Source organism: Dendrobates tinctorius, unplaced genomic scaffold (genome assembly GCF_039654945.1).
Source record: "Dendrobates tinctorius isolate UK_male_01 unplaced genomic scaffold, ASM3965494v1 ptg000125l, whole genome shotgun sequence".
Classification (NCBI taxonomy): domain Eukaryota; kingdom Metazoa; phylum Chordata; class Amphibia; order Anura; family Dendrobatidae; genus Dendrobates; species Dendrobates tinctorius.
The window spans coordinates 7,984,225-8,006,180 of NW_027361793.1; the positions used below are offsets into that span (position 1 = coordinate 7,984,225).

Here is a 21,956-nt window from a genome sequence, read left to right on the forward strand (position 1 = left end):
GTGGGCATAGGGACAAAGGGGGAATGTAGTTGAGGGACAGGCAATGGGGGGTGGAGATGCACCTGTCACATCAGGATTGGATTCCATCACCAACTCCTCAAGAATCTGAATTGCTTCCTGTTCCCTGCTCGTCAGGTCAGTGGACTTAGAATGCAACTTCTTTAGTACAAGTTTTCTAGAAAATAGATGGAGGTCCTTCACAGCTGTAAAAGGTTAAAGTTATTACAGGGAGAAAAAGACAAACCCAAAACCTCCCTCTGTGCTTCAGAGATCACATGTGGTGATAGGTTTATTACCTCCAGTGGATTAGTCTTTACTCTTTTATCACTTTGTGGGGGCGTAGTCATCTTTCGTTTTTGTCTATTCCGGCCTTTATTGGACCGAAAAAAGTCCCTTCTATCCCACATCGGCCTGGGATTTTCAGATGTACTAGACTTCTCCTCAGCCGAGGATACTTATGAGAAGGACACAGATCGAGCTCTAACTTTCTGACCTCCAAAACTGGAGTTATGTTTCCATTTATACATGCAATTATTCTGATAATCAGTCATATCGCACTGGTATTTTTTGGTTTCATTCTGTATAATCTCTTTTTTCCATTTCTGGAGATCATTCTCAAGTTCTGTTTTAAATTTGCCCATTATCTCAGGGTTAGATTGCTTATTCAGGTCCTCTTGGATAGAGCTCAATTCAATATCCAATTCATCAATTTTGATGGTATTAGATTTGGCTAGCAGTTCCATAAATGACTTAGAGCAAAGTAAGGCAGCATTTTCCCATTGTTTAATAAATTCTTCATGTGAGACCGGAAATGAGGGGAATACCTGGACTCTCAACCCTCTAGGAATAAAATTACATGAAATATATTTTTCTAAAAATGCTCTGTTCCACCATAAGTGGGTAAGTTTGTTGAGCAAATCTTTGTATTTTTTTACTTAAGTCCAAGACGTCCTTGGTTTTAGGATCACCATTGCTGCCTGACCCCTTGTTAAACACTTTATCCAACTGACTATGGGTAAGAGAGGCATTGTTAGTATTTTTGATTTTGCCTTGCACATTTTTCTAGATATCTTCCCAGCACTAGTCTTTTTTGACTTGGGTATTTAACTAAATGTTACTTGGTTATTGCACTTCTCTGTTGGTACCTATAATATCCATTAAGTGTATTTTTATTTTTCTTTGCACTGTTTGGTGACCATTATAATTGACTTGTATTCGTTGCTGCTCTCCTACCCCTATATTTGTATAATGCCAGGCCCGGTATGACATTTCCTTTTGCCTATCCTTCCCCTCTTTTCATGAATTTAATCATTATGTATTTATGACATCATGTGATATTATATATTTTTCAATAAAGTATTGTATTTTTATATATGGGATGTACACTCTGTGTTTCTTGTTTTCAACGTGTCCATAGAGTAGGCTCTTTGCCTTGCGGAGACTGAGCATCTCCGCAAGGTAAACAGACATGATGCGGTCTAAAAAGACATGCTGCATGTCTGCTTTAGAGGGTTTGTCAACTGCGTATTCGGACACATAGTGGAGATGGGATTTCATAAAATCCCCTCCACTATGCAGTAACATCTGGCTGCTGTGGATAAAATGCTGCGGCTGTACACCTCGTTCAATCCACAGCAAATACTGAATGTTTCCGCTATGTGGAAACATGCCCTAAAAGTCTATGAAGGAATAGTTAGGTAAATTTGATTCGGAAGAACCTGACTGGCCTGCACAGGGCTCCGACATTAATCCCAACAGATTTCAGATTAACTAGAACGGAGCATTACACACCTTTCCCGGGTCCGGAATTAATGGCGCTATATAAGTGAGCAATATAAATAAATAAAATAAATAAATGAGCAATATTTCCAACAAACACCCTCTTTTTGATAAATTAGCAATAATTTCCAAGCTGTGGTAAATTATGACCATCAAATTCATAATTTGCACCACAGAAGTGACATGAATTATGCCAGAAATACTGGCGGATCTCTTCGTTATTTTGGCGCATCCTATTCTAGTGCACCTTTCATTAAGACAGGTGGGCAAAATGCTATTCTTAATGAATTTGGCTTATGTCTAGTAAAAGAATAATTTTATTATACCACTGCACCAAAATGTTGATGGTGTCATAAATCATTGCAAACAGAGATCTTAGTGGGGCCATTTTTTTTCTTTTCCCTCATTCATGGCATTAGATGACAGCCTTATTTAAAGTGTCTTAGATTTCATGTTAGTATTACTTGCTCTTGGTGAATTGAATGCATATTATTCTATTTCTTTACAAACATTTCATAAATTTCATAATGTCGTATTTTTCTAAGTGCTCCAAATAGGGCTTTGTAGGTGCTCCATTAAGATGTGTTCATGTAGTTTGAACATGTGTTTTGCATAAAGTTTTCTGTGTATACTGAGAGGGAGAATAAATCACTATGTCGGCTGACCATGGTGTGTGATAGGTCTAATTTGTCAGCACTCCAAACAAAAAAGGAAAATATGGTTTGATTTACTTTATTTTCCCATTCCAAAAACATTACACACTTGTGTGCAGGATCCTAATGGGCAAATTATTCCACATTCAGGATGCTTGGTTTCAATACATTGTCCTTCAGAAAAACCTCAGAGGTTATTTTTGGATCCTATGTAGAAACCAAATTTTCAGTTGCGAGCATTCCTATCCTGTAGTGCAATGGGAGAACCAACATGTTTGTGCAACATGAGAACATTTCTAGTTCAACATCTTTCAGTTGATGAAATGAAAACCAATCCAAACGCACCACTAAAGAAATGATTGAATGAAAAATAGAGTACTTTTCACATATTTGTTTCATTGTATACTAGCACAATTACCCAACTTCACGTGGGTCTGTCTTATTTGTGGATAAAACTTTGTGTACTGTTAACCCCTTAACGACCAGAGGTATTTTTGTTTTCATATTTTCGTTTTTTGCTCCCTTTCTTCCCAGAGCCATAACTTTTTTAAGGTGAAAATGGCCATGTAAGGGCTCGCTTTTTACAGGACGAGTTGTACTTTTGAACAACATCATTGATTTATAACTAGTGTTGAGCATTCCGATACTGCAAATATCGGGTATCAGCCGATATTCGCTGTATCGGAATTCCGATACCGAGTACCGATATTTTTTCAATATCGGATATCGGAATCGGAAGATCCCATAATGCAAAGAGCCACTGCTGTGGCTCTGATTGGCTGCCGAAATGACATCATCATGATGCGCGGTCTGTGCGCATCATGATGCGCCGTCAGTTCGGGCTTTCCGGGGGGGGTCTATGCCGACTGCCAGGGGTTCTGTACCGGCCTGCCTGGGGTCTGTGCCGACTGCCTGGGGGTCTGTGCGGACTGTCGGGGGGCTGTGCCGGCCTCCTGGTGGTCTGTACCAACTGTCCGGGGGTCTGTGCAGGCTGCGGGGGTCTGTACCGGCCTGCTGGGGGGCTGTGCCGGCCTGCCGGGGGGGCTGTGCCGACTGTCCGGGGGTCTGTGCCGACTGCCCGGGGGTCTGTGCGGACTGCCGGCGGTCTGTACCGGCCTCCCGGTGGTCTGTGCCGACTGCCCGGGGGTCTGTGCCGACTGCCCGGGGGTCTGTGCCGACTGCCGGGGGTCTGTACCGGCCTGCCGGGGGGCTGTGCCGGCCTGCCGGTGGTCTGTACCGACTGTCCGGGAGTCTGTGCAGGCTGCGGGGGTCTGTACCGGCCTGCCCGGGGGCTGTGCCGGCCTGCCGGTGGTCTGTACCGACTGTCCGGGGGTCTGAGCGGACTGCCGGGGGTCTGTACCAGCCTGCCGGGGGGCTGTGCTGACTGCCCGGGGCTCTGTACCGGCCTGCCGGTGGTCTGTACTGACTGTCCGGGGGTCTGAGCGGCCTGTCGGGGGTCTGTACCGGCCTGCTGGGGGGCTGTGCTGGCCTGTCGGGGGGCTGTGCCGACTGTCCGGGGGTCTGTGCAGGCTGCGGGGGTCTGTGGAGGCATCGTCTGATGGGACTACAAGTGATTGACACATTAGCCAATGATGGGACAGTAGTAGTCCCATCATCCGGCTAATGTGTTGAATGTACAAAAAAAAAACATACTACATACATACTACATGCTACATACATACTACATACATGCTACATACATGCAACATATATACTACATGCATGCAACAGACATACATACCACATACAACACATATACCGGGGGGCTGTGCTAACTGTCCGGGGGGCTGTGCCGGCCTGCCGGTGGTCTGTACCGACTGTCCGGGGGTCTGCGCAGGCTGCGAGGGTCTGTACGGGCCTGCCAGGGGGCTGTGCCGGCCAGCCGGTGGTCTGTACCGACTGTGCGGGGGTCTGTGCAGGCTGCGGGGGTCTGTACCGGCCTGCCGGTGGTCTGTACCGACTGTCCGGGGGTCTGAGCGGACTGCCGGGGGTCTGTACCGGCCTGCCGGGGGGCTGTGCCGGCCTGCCGGGGGGCTGTGCCGACTGTCCGGGGGTCTGTGCAGGCTGCGGTGGTCTGTGCAGGCATCGTCCGATGGGACTACAAGTCCCATCTGGCGATGCCTGCTACCATGATGGTGATTGACACATTAGCCAATGATGGGACAGTAGTATGTGTTGAATGTAAAAAAAAAAAAAATACATACTACATACATACTACATGCTACATACATACTACATGCTACATACATATATCCACATATATACCACATGCATGCAACATGCATACTACATATATACCACATATATACTACATGCATGCAACATACATATATACTACATGCATGCAACATGCATACTACATATATACAACATACAGTCATGGCCAAAAGTATTGACACCCCTGCAATTCTGTCAGATAATATTCAGTTTCTTCCTGAAAATGATTGCAAACACAAATTATTTGGTATTATTATCTTCATTTAATTTGTCTTAAATGAAAAAACGCAAAAGAGAATGAAGCAAAAAGCATAACATTGATCATTTCACACAAAACTCCAAAAATGGGCCGGACAAAAGTATTGGCACCCTCAGCCTAATACTTGGTTGCACAACCTTTAGCCAAAATAACTGCGACCAACCGCTTCCGGTAACCATCAATGAGTTTCTTACAATGCTCTGCTGGAATTTTAGACCATTCTTCTTTGGCAAACTACTCCAGGTCCCTGATATTTGAAGGGTGCCTTCTCCAAACTGCCATTTTTAGATCTCTCCACAGGTGTTCTATGGGATTCAGGTCTGGACTCATTGCTGGCCACCTTAGAAGTCTCCAGTGCTTTCTCTCAAACCATTTTCTAGTGCTTTTTGAAGTGTGTTTTGGGTTATTGTCCTGCTGGAAGACCCATGACCTCTGAGGTAGACCCAGCTTTCTCACACTGGGCCCTAAATTATGCTGCAAAATTTGTTGGTAGTCTTCTGACTTCATAATGCCATGCACACGGTCAAGCAGTCCAGTGCCAGAGGCAGCAAAGCAACCCCAAAACATCAGGGAACCTCCGCCATGTTTGACTGTAGGGACCATGTACTTTTCTTTGAATGCCTCTTTTTTCTCCTGTAAACTCTATGTTGATGCTTTTGCCCTAAAAGCTCTACTTTTGTCTCATCTGACCAAAGAACATTCTTCCAAAATGTTTTAGGCTTTTTCAGATAAGTTTTGGCAAACTCCAGCCTGGCTTTTTTATGTCTCGGGGTAAGAAGTGGAGTCTTCCTGGGTCTCCTACCATACAGTCCCTTTTCATTCAGATCCCGACGGATAGTACGGGTTGACACCGTTGTACTCTCGGACTGCAGGGCAGCTTGAACTTGTTTGGATGTTAGTGGAGGTTCTTTATCCAACATCCGCACAATCTTGCGTTGAAATCTCTTGTCAATTTTTTTTTTCCGGCCACATCTAGGGAGGTTAGCCACAGTGCCATGGGCTTTAAACTTCTTAATGACACTGCGCATGGTAGACACAGGAACATTCAGGTCTTTGGAGATGGACTTGTAGCCTTGAGATTGCTCATGCTTCCTCACAATTTGGTTTCTCAAGTCCTCAGACAGTTCTTTGGTCTTCTTTCTTTTCTCCATGCTCAATGTGGTACACACAAGGACACAAGACAGAGGTTGATTAAACTTTAATCCATGTCAACTGGCTGCAAGTGTGATTTAGTTATTGCCAACACCTGTTAGGTGCCACAGGTAAGTTATAGGTGCTGTTAATTACACAAATTAGAGAAGCATCACATGATTTTTCGAACAGTGCCAATACTTTTGTCCACCCTCTTTGTTATGTTTGGTGTGGAATTATATCCGATTTGGCTTTAGGACAATTCTTTCTGTGTTTTTTCATTTAAGACAAATTAAATGAAGATAATAATACCAAAGAATTTGTGTTTGCAATCATTTTCAGGAAGAAACTGAGTATTATCTGACAGAATTGCAGGGGTGTCAATACTTTTGGCCATGACTGTATATACTACATACATACTAAATATATACCACATGCATGCAACATACATACATACTACTAGTGTTGAGCATTCCGATACTGCAAATATCGGGTATCGGCCGATATTCGCTGTATCGGAATTCCGATACCGAGTACCGATATTTTTTCAATATCGGATATCGGAATCGGAAGTTCCCATAATGCAAAGAGCCACTGCTGTGGCTCTGATTGGCTGCCGAAATGACATCATCATGATGCGCGGTCTGTGCGCATCATGATGCGCCATCAGTTCGGGCCTTCTGGGGGGTCTATGCCGACTGCCCGGGGTTCTGTACCGGCCTGCTGGGGGTCTGTGCCGACTGCCCGGGGGTCTGTGCGGACTGCCGGGGGTCCGTACCGGCCTCCCGGTGGTCTGTGCCGACTGCCCGGGGGTCTGTGCCGACTGCCCGGGGGTCTGTACCGGCCTGCCGGGGGGCTGTGCCGACTGCCGGGGGTCTGTACCGGCCTGCCGGTGGTCTGTACCGACTGTCCCGGGGTCTGTGCCAGCCTCCCGGTGGTCTGTACCGACTGTCCGGAGGTCTGAGCGGACTGCCGGGGGTCTGTACCGACTGCCCGGGGCTCTGTAGCGGCCTGCCGGTGGTCTGTACCGACTGTCCCGGGGTTTGTGCAGGCCTGCCGGTGGTCTATACCGACTGTCCGGGGGTCTGAGCAGGCTGCGGGGGTCTGTGCAGGATCGTCCGATGGGACTACAAGTCCCATTGGGCGATGCCTGCTACCATGACGGTGATTGACACATTAGCCAATGATGGGACAGTAGTAGTCCCATCATCCGGCCTATGTGTTGAATGTAAAAAAAAAAAAATGCATACTACATACATACTACATGCTACATACATACTTCATACATGCTACATACATACTACATGCATGCAACATACATACATACTACATATATACCACATGCATGCAACATGCATACTACATATATACTACATGCATGCAACATACATATATAGTACATGCAACATGCATACTACATATATACTACATGCATGCAACATACATACTACATATATACCACATGCATGCAACATGCATACTACATATATACCACATATATACTACATGCATGCAACATACATATATACTACATATATACTACATGCAACATGCATACTACATATATACTACATGCATGCAACATACATACTACATATATACCACATGCATGCAACATGCATACTATATATATACCACATATATACTACATGCATGTAACATACATACACTCACTGGCCACTTTATTAGGTACACCTGTCCAACTGTGTGTTAAGACTTAATTTCTAATCAGCCAATCACATGGCGGCAACTCAGTGCATTTAGGCATGTAGACATGGTGAAGACAATCTCCTGCAGTTCAAACCGAGCATCAGTATGGGGAAGAAAGGTGATTTGAGTGCCTTTGAACGTGGCATGATTGTTGGTGCCAGAAGGGCTGGTCTGAGAATTTCAGAAACTGCTGATCTACTGGGATTTTCACGCACAACCATCTCTAGGGTTTACAGAGAATGGTCCGAAAAAGAAAAAAAATCCAGTGAGCGGCAGTTCTGTGGCCGGAAATGCCATGTCAGAGGTCAGAGGAGAATGGGCAGACTGGTTCGAGCTGATAGAAAGGCAACAGTGACTCAAATTGCCACCCGTTACAACCAAGGTAGGCAGAAGAGCATCTCTGAACGCACAGTGCGTCGAACTTTGAGGCAGATGGGCTACAGCAGCAGAAGACCACACTGGGTACCACTCCTCTCAGCTAAGAACAGGAAACTGAGGCTACAATTTGCACAAGCTCATCGAAATTGGACAGTAGAAGATTGGAAAAACGTTGCCTGGTCTGATGAGTCTCGATTTCTGCTGCGACATTCGGATGGTAGGGTCAGAATTTGGCGTAAACAACATGAAAGCATGGATCCATCCTGCCTTGTATCAACGGTTCAGGCTGGTGGTGGTGGTGTCATGGTGTGGGGAATTTTTTCTGGGCACTCTTTGGGCCCCTTGGTACCAATTGAGCATCGTTGCAACGCCACAGCCTACCTGAGTATTGTTGCTGACCATGTCCATCCCTTTATGACCACAATGTACCCAACATCTGATGGCTACTTTCAGCAGGATAATGCGCCATGTCATAAAGCTCGAATCATCTCAGATTGGTTTCTTGAACATGACAATGAGTTTACTGTACTCAAATGGCCTCCTCAGTCACCAGATCTCAATCCAATAGAGCATCTTTGGGATGTGGTGGAACGGGAGATTCGCATCAGGGATGTGCAGCCGACAAATCTGCGCCAACTGTGTGATGCCATCATGTCAATATGGTCCAAAATCTCTGAGGAATGCTTCCAGCACCTTGTTGAATCTCTGCCACGAAGAATTGAGGCAGTTCTGAAGGCAAAAGGGGGTCCAACCCCTTACTAGCATGGTGTACCTAATAAAGTGGCCAGTGAGTGTATATACTACATATATACCACATATATACTACATGCATGCAACATACATATATAATACATATATACTACATGCAACATACATACTACATACATACTACACATATACCACATGCATGCAACATGCATACTACATATATGCTACATATAGGGCAGCACGGTGGCTCAGTGGTTAGCATTGCAGCGCTGGGGTCCTGGGTTCGAATCCCACCAAAGACAACATCTGCGTGTTTGCGTGGGTTTCCTCCGGGTACTCCGGTTTCCTCCCACATTCCAAACACATACTGATAGGGAATTTAGATTGTGAGCCCCATAGGGGACAGTGATGAAAATGTGTGCAAACTGTAAAGCGCTGTGGAATATGTTAGTGCTATATAAAAATAAAGATTATTATTATTATTATTACATATATACTACATGCATGCAACATACATACATACATACATACTACATGCATGCAACATACATATATACTACATATATGCAACATGCATACTACATATACTACATGCATGCAACATACAAACATACAACATATATACTACATGCATGCAACATATATACCACATATATACTGCATGCATGCAACATGCATATATACTACATGCATACTACATATATACTACATGCATGCAACATACATACTACATATATACCACATGCATGCAACATGCAAACAACATATATACCACATATATACTATATATATACCACATGCATGCAACATACATATATACAACATATATACTACATGCAACATACATACTACATTTATACTACATGCATGCAACATACATATATACTACATATATACTACATGCAACATGCATACTACATATATACTACATGCATGCAACATATATACCACATACATGCAACATGCATACTACATATATACCACATATATACTACATGCATGAAACATACATATATACTACATACAATACATTCATACAATACATACATATAGACATACAGTACATATAACATAGAGTACATACTCACCATCACTTGTCACTTTGATCCCCAAAGCCATTGTCATATGTGGAATAAATATTAAAATAACAAAGCACCAATATACTCACCCCTGATCCGCAGAAGTCCACGAGTGTCCTACGACGATCTTGCGTGGAGAACAGCAGCATCAGCTGATGCTACCGTTCTCTACGGGCTCCAGGAAACCAGTGTCGGGAGGTAGGTATCCTTCCGCCCTGTATTCCTCCGCCACTGTAAAAAACAAAAAAAAGTCCCTAGTCTCATTTTATGGCATTGCTGTGTGAGAAATTTCCCATGCAGCTTTCGCCATAAAGTGAGACTAGGGACTTTTTTTTTTCTTTACAGTGGCGGAGGAATACAGGGCGATCAAAGTGACAAGTGATGGTGAGTATGCACTCTATGTTATATGTACTGTATGTCTATATGTATGTATTGTATGAATGTATTGTATGTAGTATATATGTATGTTGCATGCATGTAGTATATATGTGGTATATATGTAGTATGCATGTTGCATGCATGTGGCATATATGTTGCATGCATGTAGTATATATGTAGTATGCATGTTGCATGCATGTGGTATATATGTTGCATGCATGTAGTATATATGTAGTATGCATGTTGCATGTAGTATATATGTATGTCGCATGCATGTTGTATATATGTAGTATGTATGTTGCATGTAGTATATATGTTGTATACATGTATGTTGCATGCATGTGGTATATATATAGTATATATGTGGTATATATGTAGTTTGCATGTTGCATGCATGTGGTATATATGTAGTATGTATGTTGCATGCATGTAGTATATATGTAGTATGCATGTTGCATGCAGTATATATGTTGCATGTATGTTGCATGCATGTAGTATATATGTGGTATATATGTAGTATGCATGTTGCATGCATGTGGTATATATGTAGTATGTATGTTGCATGCATGTAGTATATATGTAGTATGCATGTTTCATGTAGTATATATGTATGTTGCATGCATGTAGTATATATGTGGTATATATGTAGTATGCATGTTGCATGCATGTAGTATATATGTTGTATGTATGTTGCATGCATGTAGTATATATGTGGTATATATGTAGTATGCATGTTGCATGCATGTGGTATATATGTAGTATGTATGTATGTTGCATGCATGTAGTATGTATGTAGCATGTATGTAGTATGTATGTAGTATGTATTTTTTTTATTTATTTATTTTTTTTACATTCAACACATAGGCCGGATGATGGGACTACTACTGTCCCATCATTGGCTAATGTGTCAATCACCGTCATGGTAGCAGGCATCGCCCGATGGGACTTGTAGTCCCATCGGACGATCCTGCACAGACCCCCGCAGCCTGCTCAGACCCCCGGACAGTCGGTATAGACCACCGGCAGGCCGGCACAGCCCCCCGGCAGGCCGGTACAGACCCCCGCAGCCTGCACAGACCCCCGGACAGTTGGTACAGACCACCGGCAGGCCGGTACAGAGCCCCGGACAGTCGGCACAGCCCCCCCGGCAGGCCGGTACAGACCCCCGGCAGTCCGCTCAGACACCCGGACAGTCGGTACAGACCACCGGCAGGCCGGCACAACCCCCCGGCAGGCAGGTACAGACCCCTGCAGCCTGCACAGACCCCCGGACAGTCGGTACAGACCACCGGCAGGCCGGCACAGCCCCCCGGCAGGCCGGCATAGACCCTCGGCAGTCCGCTCAGACCCCCGGACAGTCGGTACAGACCACCGGCAGGCCGGTACAGACCCCCGCAGCCTGCACAGACCCCCGGACAGTCGGTCCAGACCACCGGCAGGCCGGCACAGTCCCCGGAAGGCAGGTACAGACCCCCGCAGCCTGCACAGACCCCCGGACAGTCGGTACAGACCACCGGCAGGCCGGCACAGACCCCCGGCAGTCCGCTCAGACCCCCGGACAGTCGGTACAGACCACCGGCAGGCCGGCACAGCCCCCCGGCAGGTCGGTACAGACCCCCGGCAGTCCGCACAGACCCCCGGGCAGTCGACAAAGACCCCCGGACATGTATGTATGTAGTATGTTTTCTTTTTTTTTTTGTACATTCAACACATTAGCCGGATGATGGGACTACTACTGTCCCATCATTGGCTAATGTGTCAATCACCGTCATGGTAGCAGGCATCGCCCGATGGGACTTGTAGTCCCATCGGATGATGCCTGCACAGACCCCCGCAGCCTGCACAGACCCCCGGACAGTCGGCACAGCCCCCCGGCAGGCCAGCACAGCCCCCCGGCAGGCCGGTACAGCCCCCCGGCAGGCCGGTACAGACCCCCAGCAGTCCGCTCAGACCCCCGGCAGTCCGCTCAGACCCCCGGACAGTCGGTACAGACCACCGGCAGGCTGGCACAGCCCCCCGGCAGGCCGGTACAGACCCCCGGCAGTCCGCTCAGACCCCCGGACAGTCGGTACAGACCACCGGCAGGCCGGTACAGACCCCCGCAGCCTGCACAGACCCCCGGACAGTCGGTACAGACCACCGGCAGGCCGGCACAGACCCCAGGCAGGCCGGTACAGACCCCCGGCAGTCGGCACAGACCCCCGGACAGTCGGCACAGACCCCCGGGCAGTCGGCACAGACCACCGGCAGGCCGGCACAGCCCCCCGGGAGGCCGGTACAGACCCCCGGGCAGTTGACACAGACCACCGGGAGGCCGGTACGGATCCCCGGCAGTCTGCACAGACCCCCGGGCAGTCGGCACAGACCCCAGGCAGGCCGGTACAGAACCCCGGGCAGTCGGCATAGACCCCCCCGGAACTGACGGCGCATCATGATGCGCACAGACCGCGCATCATGATGACGTCATTTTGGCAGCCAATCAGAGCCACAGTAGTGGCTCTTTGCATTATGGGAACTTCCGATTCCGATATCCGATATTGAAAAAATATCGGTACTCGGTATCGGAATTCGATACAGCGAATATCGGCCGATACCCGATATTTGCAGCATCGGAATGCTCAACACTAATGATGGGTATATGGGCATGGGACTATGAGATAAAGGATGTCTGATGGGTATATGGGCACTCGACTATGGGATGGCGAATATGTATGATGGGTATATGGGCATGGGACTATGGGATGAAGGATGTGTGATGGGTATATGGGCATGGGACTATGAGATGGAGGATGTGTGATGGGTATATTGGCACAGGACTATGGGATGGAGGATGTGTATGATGGGTATATGGGCACGGGCCTATGGGATGGAGGATATGTGTGATGGGTACGGTATATGGGCACGGGCCTATGGGATGGTGGATATGTATGATGGGTATATGGGTACGGGCCTATGGGATGGTGGATATGTATGATGGGTATATGTGCACGGGCCTATGGGATGGAGGATGTGTGATGCGTATATGGGCACTCGACTATGGGATGGTGGATATGTATGATGGGTATATGGGCACGGGACTATGGGATGGAGGATAATTATAATTTGTTGCAACTAGCCACAGTTAGTTGCTATGCCCGGGCAGCTCCGGGCTCTTCAGCTAGTATCAATATAAGAAAGGATTAAACCAATCACTAAACAGCATAATGATAAAACAGGTCAAAAAGCCAGAATTACGTTTTTTGTTCACAGCGACATTGCATTAAAAATTGCAAATCGTATCTTTTAAGGTGCCAACCTCCACTGTCAGGAAGGGATAGCTGGCCTATGTAGGGCTATCATAGGTTATTATTGAATAGAGTTTGCTAATTGTGTTATTGCACTAGGGGGGTGTTTTTTACCTCAATTTATTAAAGTTTCATATTTTTAAAGGGATTATATGATTGCACTTTTGCTATTTCTTCCCTGGTCCTGTGGACATTTTTTTTTATAAAACTAGGTGAAGAGCCTGGTTTAGCTAAATGCCAAATTGGGGGCAGATTGTTGATGTTGAGAATACAGTGTGTTCCAAATTATTATGCAAAAAATATTTCCTCATATTTTCTCTAAATTACCTATATGAATTGCAGTCATTGTTATTTTCCAGTCATCTAGTATTCTAGTATAATTGCAATGTTTTTGAACAAACTGCCTATGATCTTGCTGCGGAAAGCACGGTTCTTCCTCTTGAACCATGGCAGGAAGTGCTGTTTTAGAAACTCCACATAGCTTATGGAGTTCATCTTTACCCCTTCAGGGATCCTAAAGGGGCCAACAATCTCTCTCCCCATGATTCCAGCCCAAAACATTACTCCACCTCCTCCTTGTTGGCACCTTAGCCGTGTTTTGATGGGGTGTCCATCAACCAGCCATCCTCCACTCCATCCATCTGGACCATCAAGCGTTGCACGGCACTCATCGGTGAACAAAACAGTTTGGAAGTCAGTCTTCATATATCGTTTGGCCCACTGGAGCCGTTTCTGCTTGTGTGCAGTGGATAGAGGTGGTCGACAGGATGGCTTACTCACAGCTGCAAACCTCTGAAAGACCCTGCATCTTGTTGTTCGGGGGACGATGGAGGCACCAGCAGCTTCAAAAACTTGTCTGCTGCTATGACAAGGCATTTTTGCAGCTGCTCTTTTAACCTGACGCAATTGCCTGTTGGAAAGAGTCCTCAATTTTTCCTTATCAGCATGCACACGTGTGTGCTGGGAATCAGCTACATACTTCTTGATTGTGCGATGATCACGATGAAGTGTCTTGGCAATGTTGATTGTAGTCATGCCTTGACCTAAATACTCCACAATTTGTTGCTTCTCAGCAGCCGACACATCCTTTTTCTTTTCCATTTTGGCAAAAAATGTAGGCTGCTTAATAATGTGGAACAGCCTTCTTAAGTAGTCTTGCCTTTATTTGGACACACCTGCCAAACTAATTTGCACACGTATCTGCAATTGCTTTCAGTGATATAAAGAGCCCTGACACACATCACCATCATTGAGTTTAAATGACAAACAAAAAAATTCTAACCTTATCACTCCTAAACTCTTTTTGCATAATAATTTGGAACACAGTTTAGTGATGGGTGAGCACTAAAATGCTCGGGTGCAGATATTGTGAGTAGTGATGGGCGAGTACTAAAATGCTCTGGTGCTGGTTGCTCGGCTGCCAAAAATTAGGACGCACCCAATACTCCTTTGACGAGACGTACAGGAGGGCCTCATGAAAAAATTTTCCCATTATAAGAAAATGGGTCTCCCATAGTGTTTGCCTATGCATTTAATGCAACGTCTGCCTTGCCCCAAAGATACATTCACCCCAATAACACTTGAAACAGACGTCCTGGATGGCCACATGAAAACAAAGATGCCATTTTTTTCATTTGGTACTGCCATACTGTTAGCCTATGCATTTAATGCCACATGGCCACATGAAACTAAAGTTCCCATTATTCTTTTTTTTTAATCCCACTGTTTGCCTATGCATTGAATGCAAAGCCTGCCTTGTCCCAAAGTTACATGCATCCCAATAACTCTTTGAACCGACATACTGGATGGCTACATGAAACCAAAGTTCCCATTATTATGATTTTTGCACTCCCATAAAGTTTGCAGATGAAGTGAATGCAAGGCCTGCCCTGCCCCAAAGTTACACGCAGCCCAAAAACAATTGTAACAGACATCTTGGATGGCCACATGAAACCAAAGATCCCATTATTCGTTTTATTTTTTACTCCCATACAGTTTGCCTATGCATTGAATGCAAGACCTGCCTTGCCCCAAAGTTACATGCACCCCAATAACCCTTTGAACCAATGTACTGGATAGTCACATGAAACCAAAGTTCCCATTATTATAATTTTTGTACTCCCAGAAAGTTTGCCCATGAAGTGAGTGCAAGGCCTGCCCCAAATTAGCACGTACCCCAATCCCTCTTGGAATAAATGTGGATGAGGGCCTCATAAAAAATGTTCTCATTAAAAAGGAGCGGGTCTCCTATACTTGTAATGCCATACACTTTAATATGGGCTGACAAACCTTTCCCCCTGGGAAATGATGCCAGTAAAAAAAAAGTTTATACACTATGTTGATGTGCATCATAAACAGCCTTGAAAACAATAACGTGGCTTCCTACACAATTGCTGCTGGGAAGGTGCAAGTTTTTAGCATAAAGGATGAGTCATTGGATGAAGTGATCAGGAAAAGGGGCATGGTGACGGCAGGAATAGGAACGTACAGGATTAATAACAGGGGGGCTATGGGAGGTATGAGATCCAGGATCCAGCCTACAATGATTAGTCATTTACTCACCACCAATTACCAGAATGCATTTGATGCCCATCAGATATAGGTGTAACAGATGCGCATCTGAAGCTCGGCATTAAAGATGCCCCTGAGAAATAGGTTGCCAAAGGCACACGTGTCCGTATAAAGGGTAAAGTGCAAGATGCTTGTGAGATGCTTAATTCTAAAAATCAGCAGATCAGTGTTGGAGGAAAACCAAACAATCTGATGGATGCTCCTGAAAAACTAAGTTTAAAGAGAAGTGCAACGGCCGTAACTATCAACACACCTGTGGCACAAGGTTCTTCATCTTCACCCATAGATATTATATTACCAAGAATATCCAAATTTCACAGTCAAAAACTATTTGTTTTGGTGTAATAAACACTGTTAAAGGAATGCCAATAAATTTAGTTAACCACGACCCTGGGAAACACAGATTTCCTCTTTACAAGATATGGATGATGATGGTATTGATGACGACTTGGAACTTTCCCACATCCCCACCAAGAAGATGAAGATCACAGCTGCCAACAGTGTGTAAAAAAGGCCTTGAATGTCTGTAAATTCATTTTATCTTGGTCAAACTTTACCTCTTACTAAAGTGGTGCAGAATGAGGCATACACAGCTCCCATGTCTAGTCAGCATGAGACTTTGACACCTTTATTGCACACAAAGGCCCTAACCAACGTGTCACGGACACTTGTCACAAAGGAGGCCAGCAGTTCATCAGTAGGACCCACTCCGAAAGAGTCTGTCTTTAGCCCTTTAAAAGCAAAAAAATTACTTAATAATTTGCATCCAAGAGTCACAGAGGAAGATATTGTGGAGCTTTAATGTGTATACGATGCCTTGAAGCGCAACTGCTTGTTGAGTCACAGAGCTGCCGAGGTTGTGTTTGTAAGAAAGTTAGATGCAGTTGGTGCCTGAAAAAAATACAATAACAGATACCTAGATGGACAACCAATGAACTTCAATCTTCCTTTAAATGGTAGTGTGATAACATCAGACCAGCCCATACTCCTAAAATTAAGTGACACCCCATCAAAGAAAGAAAGTGAATCTAGAAGAAACACAATCTCCTCCTCAAGTGTTTCTTAAAATCCTCTACCTGAAGTTGATCCTGATACTATCTTAAAAGCACTGTTTAAAGCCTCATGGTTATCAGCAGTCATCCATCCACCTGCATTTAAGATTAAACTATGATGACACCAACACAACTTGGAGACTGTAAAAAGAGTGATTCACAATTCACATATGGGCCCAGAGACTCCTTAAAAAACCTTCATTTTTCTTCTTGGTTTTTGTTTAGCGCTGATGATCACGAGCAGGTAGTTGATGTTTGAAGGAGTCTGGCATCAGACATTGGACAATTTATCCTGTTCCCAGCATTGTAGTACAGTTCACCTTCGTAGTGGGGCAGTTTCGTTATTGCATCAAGGATTTCCATTTTCCCCTTGCTCTAGTACTGTGATACAGCACGATTATGGTTCTACTGTTCTGTCAAGGGAGGCTAAATAAATGTTGAATAACCTTTTTAAATTTCTTCAATAGTCTGTTTCTACCTAAAAGATAATCTTTGTTGTTTTGTAGTTTTAATATCTGTATTCCTTCAACTGTATCTTAAGACCTTCATATTCCAGCAAATCAAATGGGTGGGTTGCTAAGTGTCCACCGACTGTGTTTTAGACAAATAAATGTTTTATGCCTAATTAATATTTCACACTCTAAAAATGTCATCTAGAACTGTTCAGTCAAAGGCAATACTTATTGCCCTGCGGCTGAAGCATGTTGTAATATCTGAAGACACAGAAATAGAAGGGAAATAGATCACGCTAATAGTGATATAAATACTGAGATGTGTACAGAGGAATGCTGGGAGGACACACATTGTGGTTTTCTATCAACTTCATTTGCATTTAAAAAAATGTATTTATTTCTGGTATTTAAAACAAAATTACTCTTTTTTTTCAGGGCACAGTGCCATACCATGACTATCTATTTGCTCTTACTGTTCAACTCTACAATCTTTTTAAAATTGATATTTATTTGGACTCTTCATTGGAATGGAGGGAGACACAAGAAACGACAGGTGAACTCTGCAGAGACCACAAACACCCCTTTGCAAACAATAATGTGACTGTTGCATCACGGAACACATTCACCCTGGTGATTTAGTGATGGTGTCTGAAGAGGCGTGGAGGATGTGTGGTATGGTATCAGGGCAGGCTCCAGGTTTTTGAGGGCCCTGGACGAAAGAGTCTCAGTGGGCCCCTTTAACACATACCACGATTCATGATGCACAGATACAGCAGAGAAATATAGGTATAGTACAATGCCAGATTTCACTTCTTACATGAGTGATAGCTATTGTAAATTATACAATACCATACAGCAGAGGGGACTTTATATAAGTCAACCCCTTATATGCCAGGTTCCACACCAGTTCCGCCTCCACCGTCCACCGTCCCACCGCCCACTCTTGGAAAAACTCACCACCACATCCTCACCGATCAGATATTAACAGTTCCCATCAAACACCAGGTCACATTCATAACCAGCAACTTCTGTTCTGGCCAAAATAATTTTTAAGCTGATACCACGACACGGTAGACTCTTTCGGCCGGGCCCTACTCTACTCTAAACTATTAAAAATAAATGTATATTTATGTATTTTTCTTTAAGGGAATGAGTCACATACATTTACATTTTTTTTTAAACAACCATTAATACCACATACAAGATACAAATATCATTACACCATGACCAGACCACATATTACCAACACGTAGTCACCGAATAATATCACATACAAGGAACAAATAACGCCGCACCATGGCCAGACCACATATTACCACCACATAGTGACTGAATAATACCACATACAAGGAACAAATAGTGCCACACCATGACCAAACCACATATTACCACCACATAGTGACTGAATACTACAATACTCATCATTAATTAAAAAAAACACAATACTAAGTGCCATTGTATACAGCAACTTTGTATTCATCATTTGCAGTCCCCTGTCCTCTCCCCACAAAATTTGCAGTCCCCCCCACTTTAATTTGAAGTCCCCTTACTTCATCCGTTGCAGTCCCCTATCACCCCTCACTTCATCTGCAGTGCTCCTTCATCATTTGCAGCCCCCACCCCCCTTCCATTTCATCATATGCAGTCCCCCTTACTCCCACTTCATCATGTGCAGTCACCCTTACCCCCCACTTCATCATGTGCAGTCCTCCTTACCCCCACTTCATCATGAGCAGCCCCACTCCCCATCATCACGTGCAGTCACTCTTACTCCCACATCATCATGTGCAGTCCCCTTTACCCCCCAATTCATGTGCAGTCCCCCTTACCCCCCAATTCATCCTGTGCAGTCCCCCTTACCCCCACTTCAACCTGTGCAGTCTCCCTTACCCCCCATTTCATCATGTGCAGTCCCCCTTACCCCTCACATCATCATGTGCAGCCCCACTCCTCCCACTTCATCATGTGCAGCCCCACTCTCCCTTGATCATGTACAATCCCCCTTCATCATGTGCAATCCCCCTTACCCCCAGTCATCATGTGCAGCCCCACTCCCCCTTCATCATGTGCAATCCCCCTTACCCCGTCATCAAGTGCAGCCACACTCCATCATGTACAGCCCCATTCACCCCACTTCATCATGTTTAGCCCCACTCCATCATGTGCAGCTCCACTCCCCCACTTCAACATGTTCAGCCCCCACACCCCCCTCCATCATTTACAGCCCCATTCACCCCCCTCCATCATGTGCTGCCCCCTCAACCACTTAATTCATTTTATAAAAAAAAAAGTTTCCCATACTTATCTCACAGCCACTCCCCAGCAGCGCCTCTCTGCATCCAGCGTCCAGGTACATGTCAGCACCTGCGCAAAGACATCATCGTGCAGGCTCGACACCTGACCCGGAAGTAGAGAGGGAGTGGGAGTGGGAGCTGTACAGCCATCAAGGTGACGGCCATGCACAGCTCCTGTCCTCGGCGTGATACACTGTGACGTGGGGGGTGTGTCTGCTGCCGGCCGCGTCACAGTACAGAGGGCACTGCCACGTACAATTTGCTGTGTGGCCAGGCCGGCCCTGTCCAGGTGCTGGGGGAGTGGCCCAGGGGGCATTTGCCTCTCTGCCACACGGCCCAATCCACACCTGGTGGGCCCCCCGTCTCGCCAGGACCCCGGCAGTTGCCCGGGTGCACCAGATGCTGACGCCGGCCCTGTATGGTATCCCTCAAAGTGGCAATTTGTATGGGATACCAGATATAGAGTGTGTTTTCATATAAATTTTGTGAATTTTTATGTGGACTGTTCATTTTAATTACATTATGACACCTGCTGACAGGCAGCACAAAAAGGATTCATATTCTCCTCCCAGGCTTGATCAGGTGACCCAGCTCTTTTTTAATACTCAGAACAATTCAGGCCTCCATAGAATTCTTTTTGTTGTGTCTTAATAAAAATCATAATAAACCCCATAAAAGTACAATTTTATTTAAATATATTAAAACACCACCAACCAGTGGTTCACACCACAAAAAATACAAACACTGTGTAAAACAACAACCCAAAAGCTTGGAGGATACTAGGTTTCCCTGATATGGTGCCTATGCTTACACCTTCCTGACTGTGGGGTTTGGCACCCTAGGGGAGAGCGTTTTGGAACCCCTGCTCCACGATGGCTGTCCCTGATGTCCCTAGATGCACCCTACAGCCACTGATTTCCCCTACCCAAAAAGGTCAATAAAGGAACCTCTGATTCTATACATAGGTCAGCCCTATAACTAAGGAATTCCTAACCGCCAAAATATTGTTAAAACCAATAGAGAAAACATATGGCATTAGCAGCGATCATAGATAATTTAGATTCATTGAGGTTTATATTTTTCTATACAACAATATGATTCCATAGACCTCTGTACCATGTATCCCAAGCACATATGCGGCAGCGGCAAATAGATATACTGTAAATCTTAAACAATTCCTAAATATTTAATCAAACATGCTTTAGGGACACTATATGATTATCCAATAACTGACAGACTTTCCTTCTGATAGGGGTGAATTTTCAAGGGACCTGTCACAAGGATCATGGTACAACAAGAAAAATGGTACTCATCTCGCAAGATGCCGCCTGCCTTTCACCATCATCGCCTCAACGCGTTTTGCCCCTCTTGGCTCATCAGGAGGCCCGATATATTAGCATATGTCTTGATAGAATGTGATGTGTCAAGCTCTGATACACTAGCCTCTGTTAAATAACCCGCTGTCGCGTATATGATACCTCCCACCTCTCTGTATTCTCCGGAAATCCGCAAGTGCCGATGTATCATGGGTAGAACTCAACTGCATATACTCCGAATGGAGCACACCTCCATTATTATGTTGCAAAATAGCCGCACGGTAGTGAAAAAAACTGCTTCTGGTTCAAGAGCGCCATACAACCAATGTGCATGTGCAACGTGGAGAGCACTACCATATTCTTTGCGCTCCAACCTAATTTGCATGCAAAAAATAAAAGGCTCACTTATGAAATAGCGATCTGTCACACAATTACTAGAGTTGAGCGAAACGGGTCGCTCAAATTCAAAAATAGCTGACTTTAGCTAAAGTTGGGTTTCGCCGATCGAAACCCGACCATAGTGTGAGGTCAGCCATGAGGTTGCCGATCAGAGCGCCAAAGTCGCGTTTCAAATAATGCTTCCAGAGCCTTTTCTCAGCCAATGATGGAGGACGCACACTGTGGGCAACGCGATGACATGGGCAGCGGCCACCACCATCTTAGAGAAGGGCATTGAAGTGATTGGCTGGCTTTGT

The 21,956-nt window shown here is 45.1% G+C and overlaps 1 long non-coding RNA gene across 2 annotated transcripts in view; it reads left to right on the top strand.

Moving 5' to 3' along the window:
* The window catches only part of LOC141047017 (uncharacterized), a 150,701-nt gene extending 129,033 nt beyond the window's left edge, over nucleotides 1-21,668 (top strand). For both annotated transcript variants that reach the window (XR_012219730.1, XR_012219729.1), the window contains exons 3-4: nucleotides 18,087-18,204; nucleotides 21,198-21,668. This is a non-coding gene — a long non-coding RNA (uncharacterized lncRNA). The remainder of the gene's footprint in view (nucleotides 1-18,086; nucleotides 18,205-21,197) is intronic.
* Nucleotides 21,669-21,956: the final 288 nt, after the last annotated feature.